The sequence below is a fragment of the Poecilia latipinna genome, unplaced genomic scaffold, assembly GCF_001443285.1.
Source record: "Poecilia latipinna isolate Pla-1442-1.1 unplaced genomic scaffold, P_latipinna-1.0 Scaffold126, whole genome shotgun sequence".
NCBI lineage: Eukaryota > Metazoa > Chordata > Actinopteri > Cyprinodontiformes > Poeciliidae > Poecilia > Poecilia latipinna.
Genome location: NW_015112742.1, coordinates 428751 through 444543, shown reverse-complemented (window position 1 = coordinate 444543; position 15793 = coordinate 428751). Strand labels below are relative to the sequence as shown.

Sequence of the window (15793 nt, the reverse complement as noted above, 5' to 3'; positions counted from 1 at the left end):
ATAAAAGCATGATTTAAAAAAAAGTGTCAAAATATTTGAGTGAGACAGCTCCAACATTTAGGAAAAAAATTACTTCAGAGAGCCTGACAGGTGGTCGTAAAACTGAGTAAGCCGTTAATAAAAGCTGAGAATAAAACTGATTGATATTTGCTGTTATGACAAATGTGAAAAAGTTTCACCGGTCTGAATGTTTTTGCACGAGACTGTAAAGCAGGAAGCGAAGACTCTCAGATGTTACCAACGTTTACTGCCTGTCTTCGGTGATGTATCCAAGTAATTCATGGTTCACATTAACTTTGGATACATATATTTTCCAGCATTTATGGAGCATCCCTTTCCGTGCGGGCGGAGCACCTTTGATTAGCGGTTTCCCTAAGTATCAGTGTTCAGCTCCTCTCCACATGGCTCTTGCTGCGCCTGAACGTCGGGGCCGTGCCAAAGACACAGTACTCTCCACAGGGCCTGGAGTTTGAGCTCACTGTTGGCAGGGATTGGGTTTTGGACACTTTAACCTGCCAGCGAATCTGGGTGGGCAGCTGGTAGTAACCTGAGCTCCATCAGCTCATCGCCAAGTTCTAACTCGGTGCTGTCCCCGGGGTACTTTTTCTACCCCTACGGTCTTGTGCCCGGCTGCACCCTGGCTGTCTTTAACTGCCACATGAAGCTATAAATCAAAGTTGTAAAACCAAAAAAAAAAAAAAAAAGTACATCCTCGTTTTTGGTGTTCAAACCTGTCAAAACACTTACGAGTTAAGAAATGAAATCCTACAGAGTCACTAAAGCAGACGCTCATCGTGACGTTGGGTTAAGTCAAGTGTGTCCCGGACATTTCTCCGCGGCGTTAGCTTCGTCTCTCCACAACAGGCTTGCAAGTGCTTAAGATGTTTTACTAAGACAGTCATGTTGCTCTCACCATCAATCTCACGTGATGTAACTTTGCCTACTTACGCTGGATTTTCTATTGAGGCTTGCTGAGCGCTGGGCCATAGCTGTTCCAGCTAGTGTTTTAGTCATTACCAGACTTTTCATTCATTCCCTTTCAGGTGCAGAAAACACACAAGCAACATTGGGAGTCAGTTTCTGAGATAAAACACAAGACAGTTTCTGATTTTGTTTTTTTTTTCTCTAATGAATACTTTTGACCAAATCATAACTCTGCCCTCCCCTCACTCTGTTGCCTTATTTGCATGTTCACATCAGGCAGGTGGTGGTTTCCTCTTAATGTTTTGTGAGATGCTTCAGAAGTGTGAAAAGGTGGTGCTATGCGTTTCTCCAAATAGAGAGATTTTAGAGGCAGCGCTGGATGCGGGAAGGTATGAAATGTGTTTGCAATTATACTATAAAGGCTTTTCTTACCGTAGTTGCATAACAAGCCCTCTAATGATATTCTTTGCATTTTCTTTGGTATTATAGCCCTTTCTTCTGAACATATATAAGAATAACTACAATGTGAATGCATTTCTCAATTCTTTTCTTTTCTTTTTTCTTTTTTTTTTTTTTGACACTAAGAATTGTCCGATACATTTCTGGCATTTTCGCATAAAAATAATGTCGTAAGCTGACGTCTGTTACAAACCCGCCAACAGTTCCTGAATTATTGACACTGGATCATCACCAGCAATAAATACCGTAATATGAGCTTCTCAAAGGGGGATTTTTCATCCAGAGGGAGATTTTAAAAGTCTGTCCTGTTGACACTGAAGTCTTTTGTCATACTGTTCAGCAATATAACAGAAACCATTTCAGCACAATGCTGAATCCACCCTTTCATTTGTGGAGCTCTTTGCTGGCTGTTGTTACATCTACTTAACCATCACGATTTAAGTTTTAGGTATTGAGCCGTAAGATCATTCACAGAAACAGGTGATCTTGTAAAGTACGTTCATTACAGCTGCCGATGTAATATTTAACTCAAAGTCTTCTTTTTTTTTTTTTTTACCAGCTTAATCTAAATATATCCAGTCTTTTAATGTTTGCCCCAAAATAGCCATTTGACTTGAAGATTTTAGCGGATACTTGAATGCAGAGTTTTGACTTGAAAAACAGAGATTACAGTAACAACAGTCCTCAGTGTGGAAGTTGTGTTGTTTTTAGAAACCTTTCTCAAGTAGCCAAGTCATTTCTTTATTCTGCAGATTTTCTGGGATGTTGAGAAAGGAATCTCTTAGCTGTAACTTTTGACTGTTTTTGAAAAGCCTTGTTTTATTTTTGTACTAAACATTGCTTTAAGACAGTCCCGTGTTGTTTTATTCAGAAACTATAAAGGAAGTATTTTAATTTATTGTTCTCTGGGGGGGAAGAGGGGAGATCTGAATTGGCAGGCAAGTGGTTTTCAAAATCTTGGATCAGTGCACCTGATCCAAGATGTTCAAGTATTCCTTTTTTTATCTTACCAGCAGTTAGAAACGTAATTTATTTTGTTTTTGCAGTGTATTGCTTGTAACATGCTAATTTTCTTAGTCTTCACTCGATATAAACTCCTGCTGCACGACCGCCAATCTGGAACCCAGTTTTACTTCAATTTCAACACAGTTTTAATGTTTCTACACCTTCTTCCCATGACATTGAGGATTCCAATTACATTTTTTTTCCTAAAAATCTGAACAATAAAACTCCTACATCAGTAAACCTTTAACTCCCTTTACTCCCTTCACATCCCTCTGCTCCTTGCTGTGGACTAAAAAAAAAAAAAAAAAAAACTTAAGGGTCTGCAAAATTGCTGTGTAGGATCCCAGATTGTGGAGCAGTCTTCCTTTCAAAGTCAGGATGGAAAGCTCTCTCGAGTGCTTTGAATCACAGCGGAAGACCTCCCTCTTTTCAAAATGTTTTTTGTTTAACTCACCTGCTTCAGGAACCTCACTGAAAAGCTATTCTTTGTTACTTTTTAGTATTTTTTGTACAGTTGCTTGCGTGTATCTTTAGGTGCTTTCATTTTCTATAAGCCATTTCACAACTTTGCTTTTAAAATGTGCAATACAAATAATAATAAAAAAACGTATTTAGTTCGAAGCCTGGCAATTCAATTAGTCTTGTGATCCAAATTGAGATTCCAGATGTCGAACGAGAAAAAACATTTATTACTGATAAATAAACATGTTTCTACTGAGGTAGGGCTTTTTTTATATATATTATTATTTTTTCAAGGCATGTTAACCAATTCCCAGCTGTAGCTTTATGTTTCATGGGAAAATGTCTAAAAAGGAATTTGCAATTCGCATGTCAGCATTTTGGGCAGATAAAGAAACCAGAAGGCTGCATGTACAGCAGAGGACCAGCCCTAGTTGGCAGCCCTGTACAGTATGAGGTAGTGTTCTGGGGATGGGTGGAGGTGGTCATCAGTGTACCAACAGTTGCCTTTTGTATATACCTTCATATCCAAGCACAACACCGAGTTGGTGAAGGAGTCAAAATGTAGCTTCGTCCAGACTCGGCCCAGCGATATTTACAGACGGGACAGATTTAGACTCCTGGCGTCCATCTTGTGCCATCATGACGAAAGGCAGAGACTGTGTTGATGTCTAACTTGCCTAATTCATCTGTGTTTACAATGTTCTAAGCATCCATTTAGGATAAACCTTTAAATCCATTACAGCAACATAAACATTTGAACAACACTAAAATGTGTAGCGCAAGGATTTCACAGCAGCAGTTTTGGTGGTTTTGGTATTATACGTGCATAGAATAGACGTCCTCAACAGCCGCACAGAGTATTGCATGTCAAAAGGTAAGTCACAGTTCCTACACCTGCAAGCCAACCAGGCACAAAATAAAATGACAGAGAGCAGGACGGCTGCTGTACGACCCATTATCAGTGATGCAAATAAATGCACAAACCGTTACAGAGAAAGAGCAGCACTATAGAGTAAAATAAAACAAGTGAATTGCACAATTTTGTGGTAAAGAGCATTAGATAAAAATTAGTTGTTACAGACATTGGTGTCCCTCTTTAGAGAAATTTTTACCTTTCCTACTATCCTACTCGATGTTTACGGTAGTAAGTGAAGCAGGAATCCCCATTGGGTGTTTTTGTAACAGAGTTCTAGTTGTTTTAGCCTTTTCAGCAAATACTTTGACTAGAGATACGGTTGAAAATATATATATTAAAAAAAATCTGCTTTACTCCGATGGCATGTTTTACAGAGAAAAAGACCAATGTGGTCTATCATACTTCAATTCCAAGGACATAAAAGCTCAACTAAAAGTCCTGCTAATTAAAAGTGGCATGTTGGGTATAGATCTAATAAAAGGTTTTACTAGTTAAATCTATCTTGCAGGTGAATCTGCCAATGCCAAACCATGCAAAGGAGTTAACTTGCACATTACTTTGCTACGGATGTCAATAACTCTTCAGATGAGTTATTGGAACACCCCAAGCAACTATATCGGCTTCCTTGGCTTTATCCAGTTAAGATTTTGACCAATAAGCAAGAGAAGCCTGTGCTATATAAGCAAATATGCATATTAAACATTCCTTCAGTTTACATAACATTGCATGCTGATGTGTGTCTACATGCCAGACTTCAACATACAACTTCCCCCTCCTTCCCTGAGATCTCACAGCATTCCCAGGTGCCTTAAGGAGGAAACGTAGCTGCAGCTTGCAAAACAGTCTGTTTTGTCCATTTCAGAAGTTGAAATATAGTGCAGCATAGAAGTGGAATTTGATCCTGCCACAGAAACATTGATATAAAAAAATAAATAAATAAATAAACCTGTTGTGGTCTTTTGTGCTCCAACTATACATATGGTGCCTACTAATCTCAGTTTAGCAATAAAAAAAAGTTGCATTATTAAGCTTGAGTGGTGTGGACCTTGTAGTAAGCCAAAGCAGGAACAGGTGCATGCCAAATTTTACTGTGGACGACAGCAAGCTTCAAACTAAAGTACAACAAAGCTACTAAGGAGACTGACTCTGAAGGAAGTGTGAGAGGGTGCCTGAGATAACCAGCTATGACGCATTTGTCCAACTCGTCAATCATCTCAGCTCTTTTGGGATTTGAGAAAGACAAAAAAAAAAACAAAAAAAAAAGAGGAATCAGCTGCTCCGGTTAGTGTTGATACTCAGATTCCAAAAGCAGGTGCTGCAGAATCAGCCTGTTCCCTGGTTGCATCTTGGGATTTTTGTGGGTCTTCGTTACATGACTTGCATGCATACGTCTCAGCACGGAAATGAGCATGTTGTAAACAGGTACAGCTGTCGTGTAGAGGGATAGCTGCAGACATACCAATGCTTTATATAGGGGTAACAAAGCAGACACAACTTACACAACCTTTTTCTGATTGATTTCTTCAGCTATCACACTGGAAACCTTCATTGTGAATGTTGATGAATGGGCTGGAAAAAAAAAAAAATCTGGATTTGTTTGGCAATTTGAGCTATTTGTGTGTGGCAGTGCTCCCTAAACATTGCAAACACTTCTAAAAATGCTTACAGCTGAATATTTTAACAGTTCAAACATCAAAGCACTACAAAACTAAAATCTACAGTCTTCCTCATCTCCTCTGTTGGAGGTGCAGCCAATCAGTGCCAACCAAAATGAATGGAACTCCTGAATTGGCTGCTTTTGCAAACCTTTACAAGTAGCATTGCGCGTAGATTCTTCAGCTTCCCAAACCTCATTCTCTTTTGAATATTTCAGATATGCTCCACAGAAAATACGGAATAATTTGGAATTAGATTCCACAGAAACTTCCACAAATTAAACTATGAACAGATCAATTTTAACCTTGATTTAAAAAAAGATTTCAAGTCTGCAATGGCTTGCCACAGAAACCCTGGATTCATTAGATTGAGTTACATATTAAAGAGAAAGTGGGTTCCAGATCCTGCATGCCCAATAGAGTCTCTGTGTTAATCTCCTTTTGTTACAAACAATGCATAGATAAAAAAAAAAAAAAAAAAACTTACATTTTTCCAAGGGAAACTCATCTATTGTTAGACAACATCTACTTCTCAGATGATATGCATTAAATGTGAGAGTTCTCCTTCTGGATTTTCTAAATCTCATGTCATGCACTTTCATAAAAATCTGCATTTTGCCATTAATGGGATTTTTGTTGGATTATTTGGAGCAGAAATCAAAATGGAAACACGTGACGTGTTTCACTACGTCTTTCGTGTCGGACCTCAGAGTGAGTGCTAGTATCAAGAACCTGACTTGTGCATTCCAGTGAGTCATGTCTGCACTGCGAAGCGAGGCCTCATCAGCAAACACACCTACATGTTCCTAAAATCTCCATCATTACACCTCGCATAGATTCAAAAAGCAGCTGCCCATCTAACAAATACGTCATGAGCCATTCAGCCGGGACACCAAAGATCCTGGGGTTTAGGAGTGTGGGTTCAACAAACAAAAGGAGAATTGATTACACCGCATTGGGCTGTTTCTCCTTGAAGGCTGCTAATAGTTCCCACATTGTAAACATTTCGCCACAAGCCTTCATTCAAGAAAATGTTTCCCAGAAGAACGGATAGCCACTGGCACCCATCAGTCCCCATGGTGCAGTGTAAGAGCCGGTCTTGGCCTGATGGCACTGGTAACTGAAGAGCAAGGAAAGGAAAAAAAAACAAAAAAATGCTGGACTGTTGACAAGGAGGAGAATCTGTGTCCCTGCAGCTCCGGAGCTCAATGCATGAACTGGTTCCGCAAGATTTACAAAATGAGCTGTTGGCCAAGTCTTTACCACATACACAAAAGAAAAATATGCTCAAAGAAGAGGAACACTTTATTTTGGTTTTGGGCAAAAAAAAAAAAAAAAAAAGTTTAAATAATACTTCATCTTCTAAATATGCACCGACAATTCTGTCTCTTGGCAGGTCATAACCTAGACATTTTGTACAAGTTTGTTTATTGAAAGTCGTTTGGAGAAATTATATATGTGTGTACCAGAACAGTCGGGTCAATCAGCAGAGTTGTAGAGGTACAAATTTGACACGGGTGTTTATAGAAATCACCCGGCGTGCAGAGCTCATTCTCGATTTATTCATCGTTCGCCGATAGTGACTGAAGGATCCGAGCTCAATGGGCTGATTAATTACACCAGACGCATCGTCTTTCATGTGAATTACAATGCAGATACTCAAAATAGTATTGTTAAGAGTTCTTTCAGCGCCATATCTCTGGGATTTAAACATCACAACAGATGGCTGGAAATCTCAGGTTTCTCTCCACCGACTATTTCGGTCTTGAGTTGTTGTTCCCCTGCCTGCCCTCACCGCTCCGATGAAAGCCCTCTCAGGTCAGAAGCCGTGTTCACTCTGAAGGCACCAGACCATAAACAAGCAAGTACCCATTTCCCATTTTCCTCCCCTCTTTCTGTTTGCCAATGCTGACGTCAGAGTGTGGTATCTGTGGCATCTCCAAGCAGCCTTGAGCGCCCAAGAAAGGTGCCGATTGATAGATGAGCTCAGGGAGACATCAAACACGGGCTCAGCTGCCCCTCTCAGAGTCCCCGTCTGTGCCAGACAGTAGAGTCGGTCTGTCTGCCCAGTCACCCCCGCCTGCAATGTCCAGGATGTGGCAAAGCCCGTCACCACTGAGAGACTGCTGCTATGTCACAGCGTTACCCACAAGAGCATGATGACTTAAAGGTCAGCTGCACCCAAGGCTCAGCCATAAGACCACAGACCCTTCAGTCTTGAATCTCTTGCATTGCTAAAAACAAAAAATCCATACAATTTGCATGCCATGCAAGAACTCTCGCATTGTCATCTTCAACATATTTCCTTCTGCCCTTTCTGTGCTCCAAGTAAATGCCCATATTATTAATAAGGCTTTGCGTGATTAACAGTGGATGACACACACGGCGAGGTAGAACATCCAGCATACGTAACGGAGCAGTACCTTCTTTGTTTCGGCCTCCACACACCAGCTGCCAAAACTCACAAAAAAAGTGAGAGAAACCTGGGCATTAATATCCCCACGCTGTTTCAAGTTGGTGAAAGAAATACATCCCTGCATGGTTCTTGTAGCCAGTGGGGTAGAACCTTGAAGGATGAGGCGCCAAGGGGGTAGATGGTCAAGCCACAAAAATGACAAAACTCTCAGGAAACACAGAGGGCATTATATGATTCAGACACATTAGAGCGACTTGATTGTGATAAAAAATTGAGAGGTTTAAGAAAACCAGGTTAGAAACATAAATGTTCACCGTTTCTAAGCGGATCGCCACTTCATATGAGTAATCGCCCATGATTCTCAGGTACAACAAACATGCGCCCTGAAGCCCTTTACGTATGCAACGTTAAAAGTGACTGAGCAAAACACGGTAATTATTGTTAAATTAGAGAACGGTCTCATTTTTGACTCAAAACAGGCACAAAAAAAAATTTGCTTTTGGAGAATTTGACCCGCTTTTCTGTGTCGTTTCTGAGCAGCTGATAGAAAAAAAAAAAAAAAGCACCAAACTAATATGACCACCACAAATTTAATGTCGATTCGGGCAGCCTGGAGCTGCAAGGGGAGCTCTGACGCCAACAGAGGGATGAGTCATTATTGGATTTTACAGCATGTACACCAAAGATACAAAGACCAGCAAAAACGGGGCAAATGGAGGCACCATGCCACGCTGCAGTATGGCTTATATCATGTGCAATATGGTAGCCATATCCTATTGACACTCCTCAAGGGTAAACACAGACGCAGAACAGAAGGAGAGCACGAGTCGGCCGTTCAGCCTCCCTGGCTCCCCTCCTTCTGTCATCTGTTTTCTGTTTCTCAGGCGCTGGCTTGGCTGCACAGCAGCAGCCGGGACCGGCCTTGTGGCACCGCTCCCACCACTATCACCTTCTATAATCCCCCCCCCCCCGCCACCACAGCAACCCGGAGGTGCAGCAGACATCCACCTGTCTGTAGGGATTCATAAAGACTTATCCGCATGTTACACCAGACCCCAAAATGTGTATCCGCAAAGATCACTGAGCATACCCAGTCCTGCTGACATAGTAGTTTCACAAGACATAGATATAGTAATTCTGGCCAGTGCGAATGTGACTTTGTTTCTCTGTGGTATAAAGGCACGCTTAGCTTTTCACCGGCTATGATTTCTGTATCTGTAGGAACATTACATTCCCACGGTTTTCGAGTCCTTCCTAAAGCTACACGGGGAAAAATCTGCTGACGACTGAGGAATCCGATGAAATTCAGCTCAAGCAGGACTGACCGGACGACCTTCTGAAAACTCTCAAATCCAATCTTTTTTTTTTTTTTTTGGATCTAAAAACAAAATATATGAACTCTACCAGGTTTATGTAAGAGAACATGTGGAGAATATGACTTGCGGAAGCAATTTAGAATTTTGGTGAAGTGTTTCAGTGAGAAAGCATGGAGAAATAAGCTATTTTAAAAAGTTTTTTTGTTTTTTCACAATGTGTTGGCACAGCTCTGTAGTTAATTTAAACCGTGTGAAAGAAGTGCTCTGTTTTATCATTTTGACCTTTCAAACTCCCTCGGTTCTGCTGGATTCAGCCTTTTGAAAAAAAAAATAAAATTCTCTATTGCTTTGTCCTTTTTAAATAGTAAAACACCATTTTACAGTGTGGCTTCATTCTCAGTAGGATGGCTACAAAATAATATTTTGAATGCTGTTTTATACCTTTTTAATTGTGTAGTTTTTTTTGTTTTGTTTTTTTAAGAAAAGCTGCCTTCATTTCATTGCCGCTGGTCAGCTGGCTGAAAGAAGCCACTGACCCTTCGCTTGCCTTAGGAGATGATGGACGAATCTGTGTGCTTGGAAATACTCTAAGTCTTTGCTAACAAGACTTGAAATATTCGTGTGGATATTAAAGGAGGACCACTTATTCATCTCATTAAAGTAACAATGTTGGACAATAAGCTACAAGCGGCGTATCTGTTAAGCAGCTGACTGCATGCTGTCAGATTATCCAACTAATTTGCACACTTGTCTTACTTTATGAAGAGCAGCACAGAAAATGGAGGTTTATAGTCTTCCCAATAGCCAGGTTTATATAATAGGGAGAATTACTAACAGTTTTATTGGATTTAATCTAACTTTAATAATAAATATAATGTTATATTAGCAGTAGGAATATGTCATGCTTTTCTGTTTTACACTAAAGGGTTTCAGATCATGTTACATATTTATTTAATTTCAGTGTCAATGCTTTGCTATTTTTACGTAAGGTTACCATGCCATGAGAATCTCACTATCATCCCTTCCACAGCTTGTCATTTTTCAGTAAATGTTTCGAACACATGAAAGTGAGTGCTCTGTAAATCTTGGGTAACCAAAAAAAAAAAAAAGGAACCTCACATCTTTAAAGTCCAAGATTCATGCCATCAATATTTTAAAACCCTGAAAGATTTAATTTGCAATGACAACATATTTGATAAATCTCTTGAAATTTTTATCCATGCGGTTTGTTTTCATTACACAAAGGATGAGGATATTCTTACCCATATACAGAGTCTGGCTCATTGACACTGGAAATCCATCTGTACCAGCAAATAATTTAACAGAAAGGCGCAAATTCCCCCATTTTGGCAGCCGTGCTAGACATGTTATACACTAGTTTGGCTTTTTCCCTCTGGGAGCTCTCAAATCCTTGTTTAAATATTAGCCCATGCTTAACCTAAGACACCGTCTTTAAATGGGACTCCACATAAATTAACTAAATGCCTATTAGGTAATCAAATTTGAGTGTCTGACAACCTAATTCAGGAAATTATATACTCAACAGCCATTCGAAAACTTGGGATGGAGCACTGAATAAATATGCTTCATGTCACAGTGAGATTATGAAACTACAGACGTATTACAGCCAAGGAGGTAAAGCGATGCTTTTAAAGTTGCAGTTACCAAAGTTGTGTAATGAAAAATTCTCACCTATTCCAACACATCCAGCTCACTTGTAAAAAAAAAAAAAAAAATAGAAAAATCTAAGAACCACAGCAGGAGGTCTTGTAACCATCAGTAGTGCCCAAAGGGCCCGCTTCTGACTCACCATTATTTCCAAGTGTCATTTCGCTCCTAAACAGAGGCTCTGTTATTTTCAGTGGCATCGCGTGGTGTGCCACATTCACTTAATGAAGCGCGCCGACTTCCTCACTCCCCGGCGTGACAGCGAGGCCTCTCGGAAGACGAGAGTGTGGGGAGGAAGGAGAGCGGCTATAAAAAGGAAACTTCAAGAGACGGAAGAATTGCTTGGTTTGGGTCCCGCCATTACCGAGCCCTGATCACGGTTTTATTTGCGTCTCGCACCGGAGAATGTTTGAAATGCAGTTTCCTCAAAAGAAATATTCATGCCGTTTTAACACGTTCACTTTACTTTTCGACTTTTAATGCGTTTTATTGGTTGTTTACCTAAAAGACCAATGAAGATTAATTGCTAATTGGAAGGGAAGTTATGCAAAGTTTCCACTTTTCTTTGTCAAACCATGCATCTGAAGTGTGTTGCGTATTTGTATTTAGTCCTATAAAGTTAATACGGCTAATTGTCTTCAGAAGTTACCTAATGAACAAACAGACTCCACTTTTGTGTAATTTCATCCAAGGATAATTCCGGCTGTCCGGAGAAAGCCCCAGAGATTTATAATAAAAAAAAACGGCGTCATGAAGATGTTGAGACGTTTAAAACGCGATTAAGTTGGAAAACAACATATTTAAAAAATATGACTAAGTTCTAACAAATTAATCATCCAAACATAGAGAGCTGGGCAGAACTGCAATAATATGTTGTGGCTTTATCATAATTATAACACCAGGTATATATATAAAAAAAAAAAAAAGTCTATACAGCAAAGAATTATTTAAAATGGAAAAATTGTTTTTCTGCTATATTTCAAGGAGCACCATTTCATCCCAAAGGTGGCTTCTCTCTCAACTGTGGAACTCGTGAAGTTTGCAGATGATGCCACTGCTTTATGGGTCTGATCAAGGACTCTGCATACAGACAGACGTTGGCACAGCTGGTGCACACCTGGTATGCCAATAAAATACTCAATGTTTTGGAGTATTTTTGTGTTAGAATGTCCCAGTCAAAGTCTCAGCACAGATCTTTCAAAGGATCTGTGCTGAGACTTGAAAATGAACCTTAGTGAGTGGATGCAAAAAAGTAAAAAAAAAATAAAAAAAAAAAATTCAGTTGCTATACTGGCAACTGAACTATACTGGTGGAGGCATACCCCCAAGGTAAATGCAGCCGTAATGGCAGCCAAAGGTGGTCTTTAGAGTTAATAAGTTGGAGAAACGGGGCCAATACAAATCACACTTTGGAGCTCCTTACTTGTAGAAAAGGTTGAAAAACATGAATCACTTGTCTTCCACATCACAGCTCTGCACCACTTTGCTTTGTGTCGGTCTGTCACATAAAATCTTTTAAAAAGGACACTAAATGTTTGTGGCTGCAACGTGTCAAAAGTGGAAAAGTTAAAGGGTACGAATACTTCTGAATTAGCTTGGTAAGAATGAGGTAAACAACCATCCCAACATGTGCTAAAAATTACTTCTCATGACTCATCTAATCTTGCACACAATTGCATAATTAGCTTTTAGAGTCTGTTTACTCACACTACTTTATCTACGTGCTGTTTTGCTTTCCAACAGTTGTATTTTCCCCGATTGGTGCGTAATGCTTCCTTAACAGTGGCTCTTTGATAAAGGCGCATTACGAGTCAATTTGTACCTCTTTTACTACATTAACAGACTTTCCCCTCACTGGAACATTTGGGTGTGCAACCTTGGGGTGGGGGGTGTGGGGGGAAATCCCTTTGATAAACTCAAGGCACTGTCTTGTCATGACGCCCCATGGTGAGACAGTTTCAGTGTGCAGACAGGAGCCGAGAACCCAGGACCACATGAGAGTCTCCAACGGAAACCCCTCTGTACACACTGCAAATCAAAGCGAAGACATGTAAGTGTTTTTCCACACGCTTTCGACAGACAGGAAGGGACGGACTGAGACAAAGACCCAGTCTGGTCCCTCATGAGATTTTTCGAATTAAGATCTCCATAAATATCTAAAAAAAAAAAATTGGAATTAAAATAGAGGGTGTGTGTGTGTGTGTGTGTGTATGTGTGTGTGTGCATGTCAGCTGTAAAAAGAAAAATGTTGTCGTGCTGGAGGAAAAATAAAAGTGTTCAGGGCCTAATTAGCAGTTTGGAAAAGTTTGGAATTTGATCCAAGTGTTTTCCAGATCTGGATAAGCATGAAAAACAAGAGGGAGGAAAACATTCACATTTCCAGAGTTCATTCCCTGTCCAGCGGTCTAAATGTCGCATCCATCCATCATATATTGTAAAAGTTTAATTGAATAGTTTTTTGCCTTTGTTTAGAAAGCAATCAGGTCATACAGTGTATTTTTGTCCAAATACCTAATTTGTATTTTTTCCCCTTCAAAGGTCAGCACTTCGAGAGTCGTGCAATATTTTAATAACAAAGGACGAACCTGTTAAAAAAAATAAAATAAAAATCAGCTTTGCATTTTGATACAATAAAACTTCAAACTCCGTTCTAATTTTACTTTTAATATTGTTTCAACCCATAATTAACAGAAATGAGCTGCATAAGCTTGTTCCCATCGATTCAAAGAGAAAAAAAACTCATATCCACAGAAAATGCTAACTTATTTCACTAACAATGGGAAGCATTGCAGCAGCAGTCAAGCCGCTGCCGCTGCTCGACTGTGGACAAGTTGTGCCCTGTGCAGCCTGCTTTTTGATACTAAAACAGAACCTGCTTTGATACACATGGTAAATATTGATTTCTCCAGGACGGTTTCACTGCAGCCCACGGGACTGAGGAAACTCAGACCTCCCCTGCTCCTGGCCCTGCTCCCCACACCTGCCGTGGCCGGAGACTTTATTTACACCAGAGCCAGTTGGAAATGCCCATACGGGGGGGGGGCACACAGCAAAGCCGGAGATGCAAATACACAGATATACACACCGGTCCACATTCCTCCCTGTTTCATCTCCAGTCTGACTTTTTTTTTTTTTTTTTTGGGGGGGGGGAGGTCTGACAGGGTGTCCTTTCTTAAAGTCTGCCTAACATGAGCCCGCCTGTATTTACTTACATGTGAAACAGTTAAACAGGACAAGACCTAAGTGACATATTAGATATTTGAAAACATCCATAATGGGGGAAACCTGACCTTATGCAACACGTTTTAGGTTTTTAAACAAAATTATTGAGAGCCAGTAAAATCCCGTCTAGCTGTGGGAACACCAATGTCTCCACTGACACCGTTGTGAACCGATATATACACTGGAGAGTTTATATCTGAATCAAAACAGTACGAGGCCTCCGACATTTCGTCACAGAGTAATAATTACCAACATGAAAGCGTGCCACATAGAGAAGGCCAAGTTGTCACTCGAAGGGGTCGTTGTTTCTATGAACCGTTTACTGCGGCCACTGGAGATATTTGTACAATTTATCATTTTGAAACAACCCAGAAGCCCTCTTTTTTTTTTTTTTTTTTTTAGAAGGAGAATGCCGAAAAGCCCCGTTAGTTCTCTGTTATTTCCTCTCAAACTTTGAGGTTAAAAACAGTAAACCCTTATTCTGCAGCTTGTTTGAGGATGGATTTTGTGACGTAAAGCTTCTCATGAGGGAAATTTATCAGTAGTGCACACACAGACTGCTCTGAGTCAAAATGAGGCATGAATTTTGTCCACCAGCTTGCCGTTTGTGTTTTTCGTTTTTCTACACAAATCCAATTAAATGTTTTGAAACCGCTTGCTTCCATCATTAGAAACTGGTGAGACACAGGAGAATAAAAGAAAAGATGCTCTTGAGTCAACAGTTGGTTGACTCAGGATAAAGAAAAACAGCTCAGTTTTGCCACTGTTCCTTAATTTTCCTCTTTTCCTTAATTAGATCAGCCGTTTATTGAAATTGTTGACAGTTGCACAGAGGGGAAAATAAATTAGATAAACACTGTCATGAAAGTTTATGTTGTTCTGTGGCACCGCTGCACACCAGACTCGGCTGGTTCGGGTGCTCACGGGTGATTCTTTTGGGATAGGAAATTAAACATTTGTGGATTGGAAAGAGGCTTCATGCGACATCGCAGGTGGCAGTTTTAATTTATGGGTTTTTTTCCAATTCATGTAGGGCCAAAATTACACATGCAGCCTCAAATATAAACATACATCTCCAGTGATACCTAAATATTCCTTGAAAAGTAGTACCTCAAATATAAATGAGATTTTATCCTATACTTAAACAGTTATAATCTGAATGACTACATAATCGTCATGCTGCTGTGGCAAGCCGAGATACAATTTAGTAATCTGGCTCAGGTGTGGTGAAGCAAGGACACTTATAAAACATGCAGACCTTCAGTCGACTGCTTTTGACTTCCTTATCAGCAGTTAACCTTAGTTTTATGTTATTTTATAATGTTATTCCCTCATTAAAAACATTCAAGGAGCTTTACTTCAATTTATATTTGAAAAATCCTCAAATCTCTCATAGCAACCATTCATTCATGTCTAAATGCCTGCTCACACAATGAGCCACTCAACTCCTCCAGACTAGTGGCAGCAGAAATTAGCACCAAAACTGCAAGTCTGCTGAGCTTATCCTACAAATTACCTCTCAATCCAATGCTCCTAAGAACGGTTGTAAATGGCATAATGAGGGAGAAGTGTTGGAAATGATGCAAAATCTAATTCTTTTAAGTTGTTTTTGATACACATCGCAGTTTTATAACAACTGAAAGTAAAAAAGTTACTTGTTCTTGCTGTAAAATGGGCCTGAATGCCTGAAAAACCCACATCATTTAATATACTGTAGGTACCAAAATACCAAAAAGGAAATAAAAAAAAA

The 15793-nt window shown here is 39.9% G+C and overlaps 1 protein-coding gene across 2 annotated transcripts in view; it reads right to left on the bottom strand.

Annotated features, from left to right (window-relative positions):
• The window catches only part of LOC106945074 (collagen alpha-1(XXV) chain-like), a 115175-nt gene that overhangs the window by 82810 nt on the left and 16572 nt on the right, over window positions 1–15793 (bottom strand). The window lies entirely within an intron of this gene.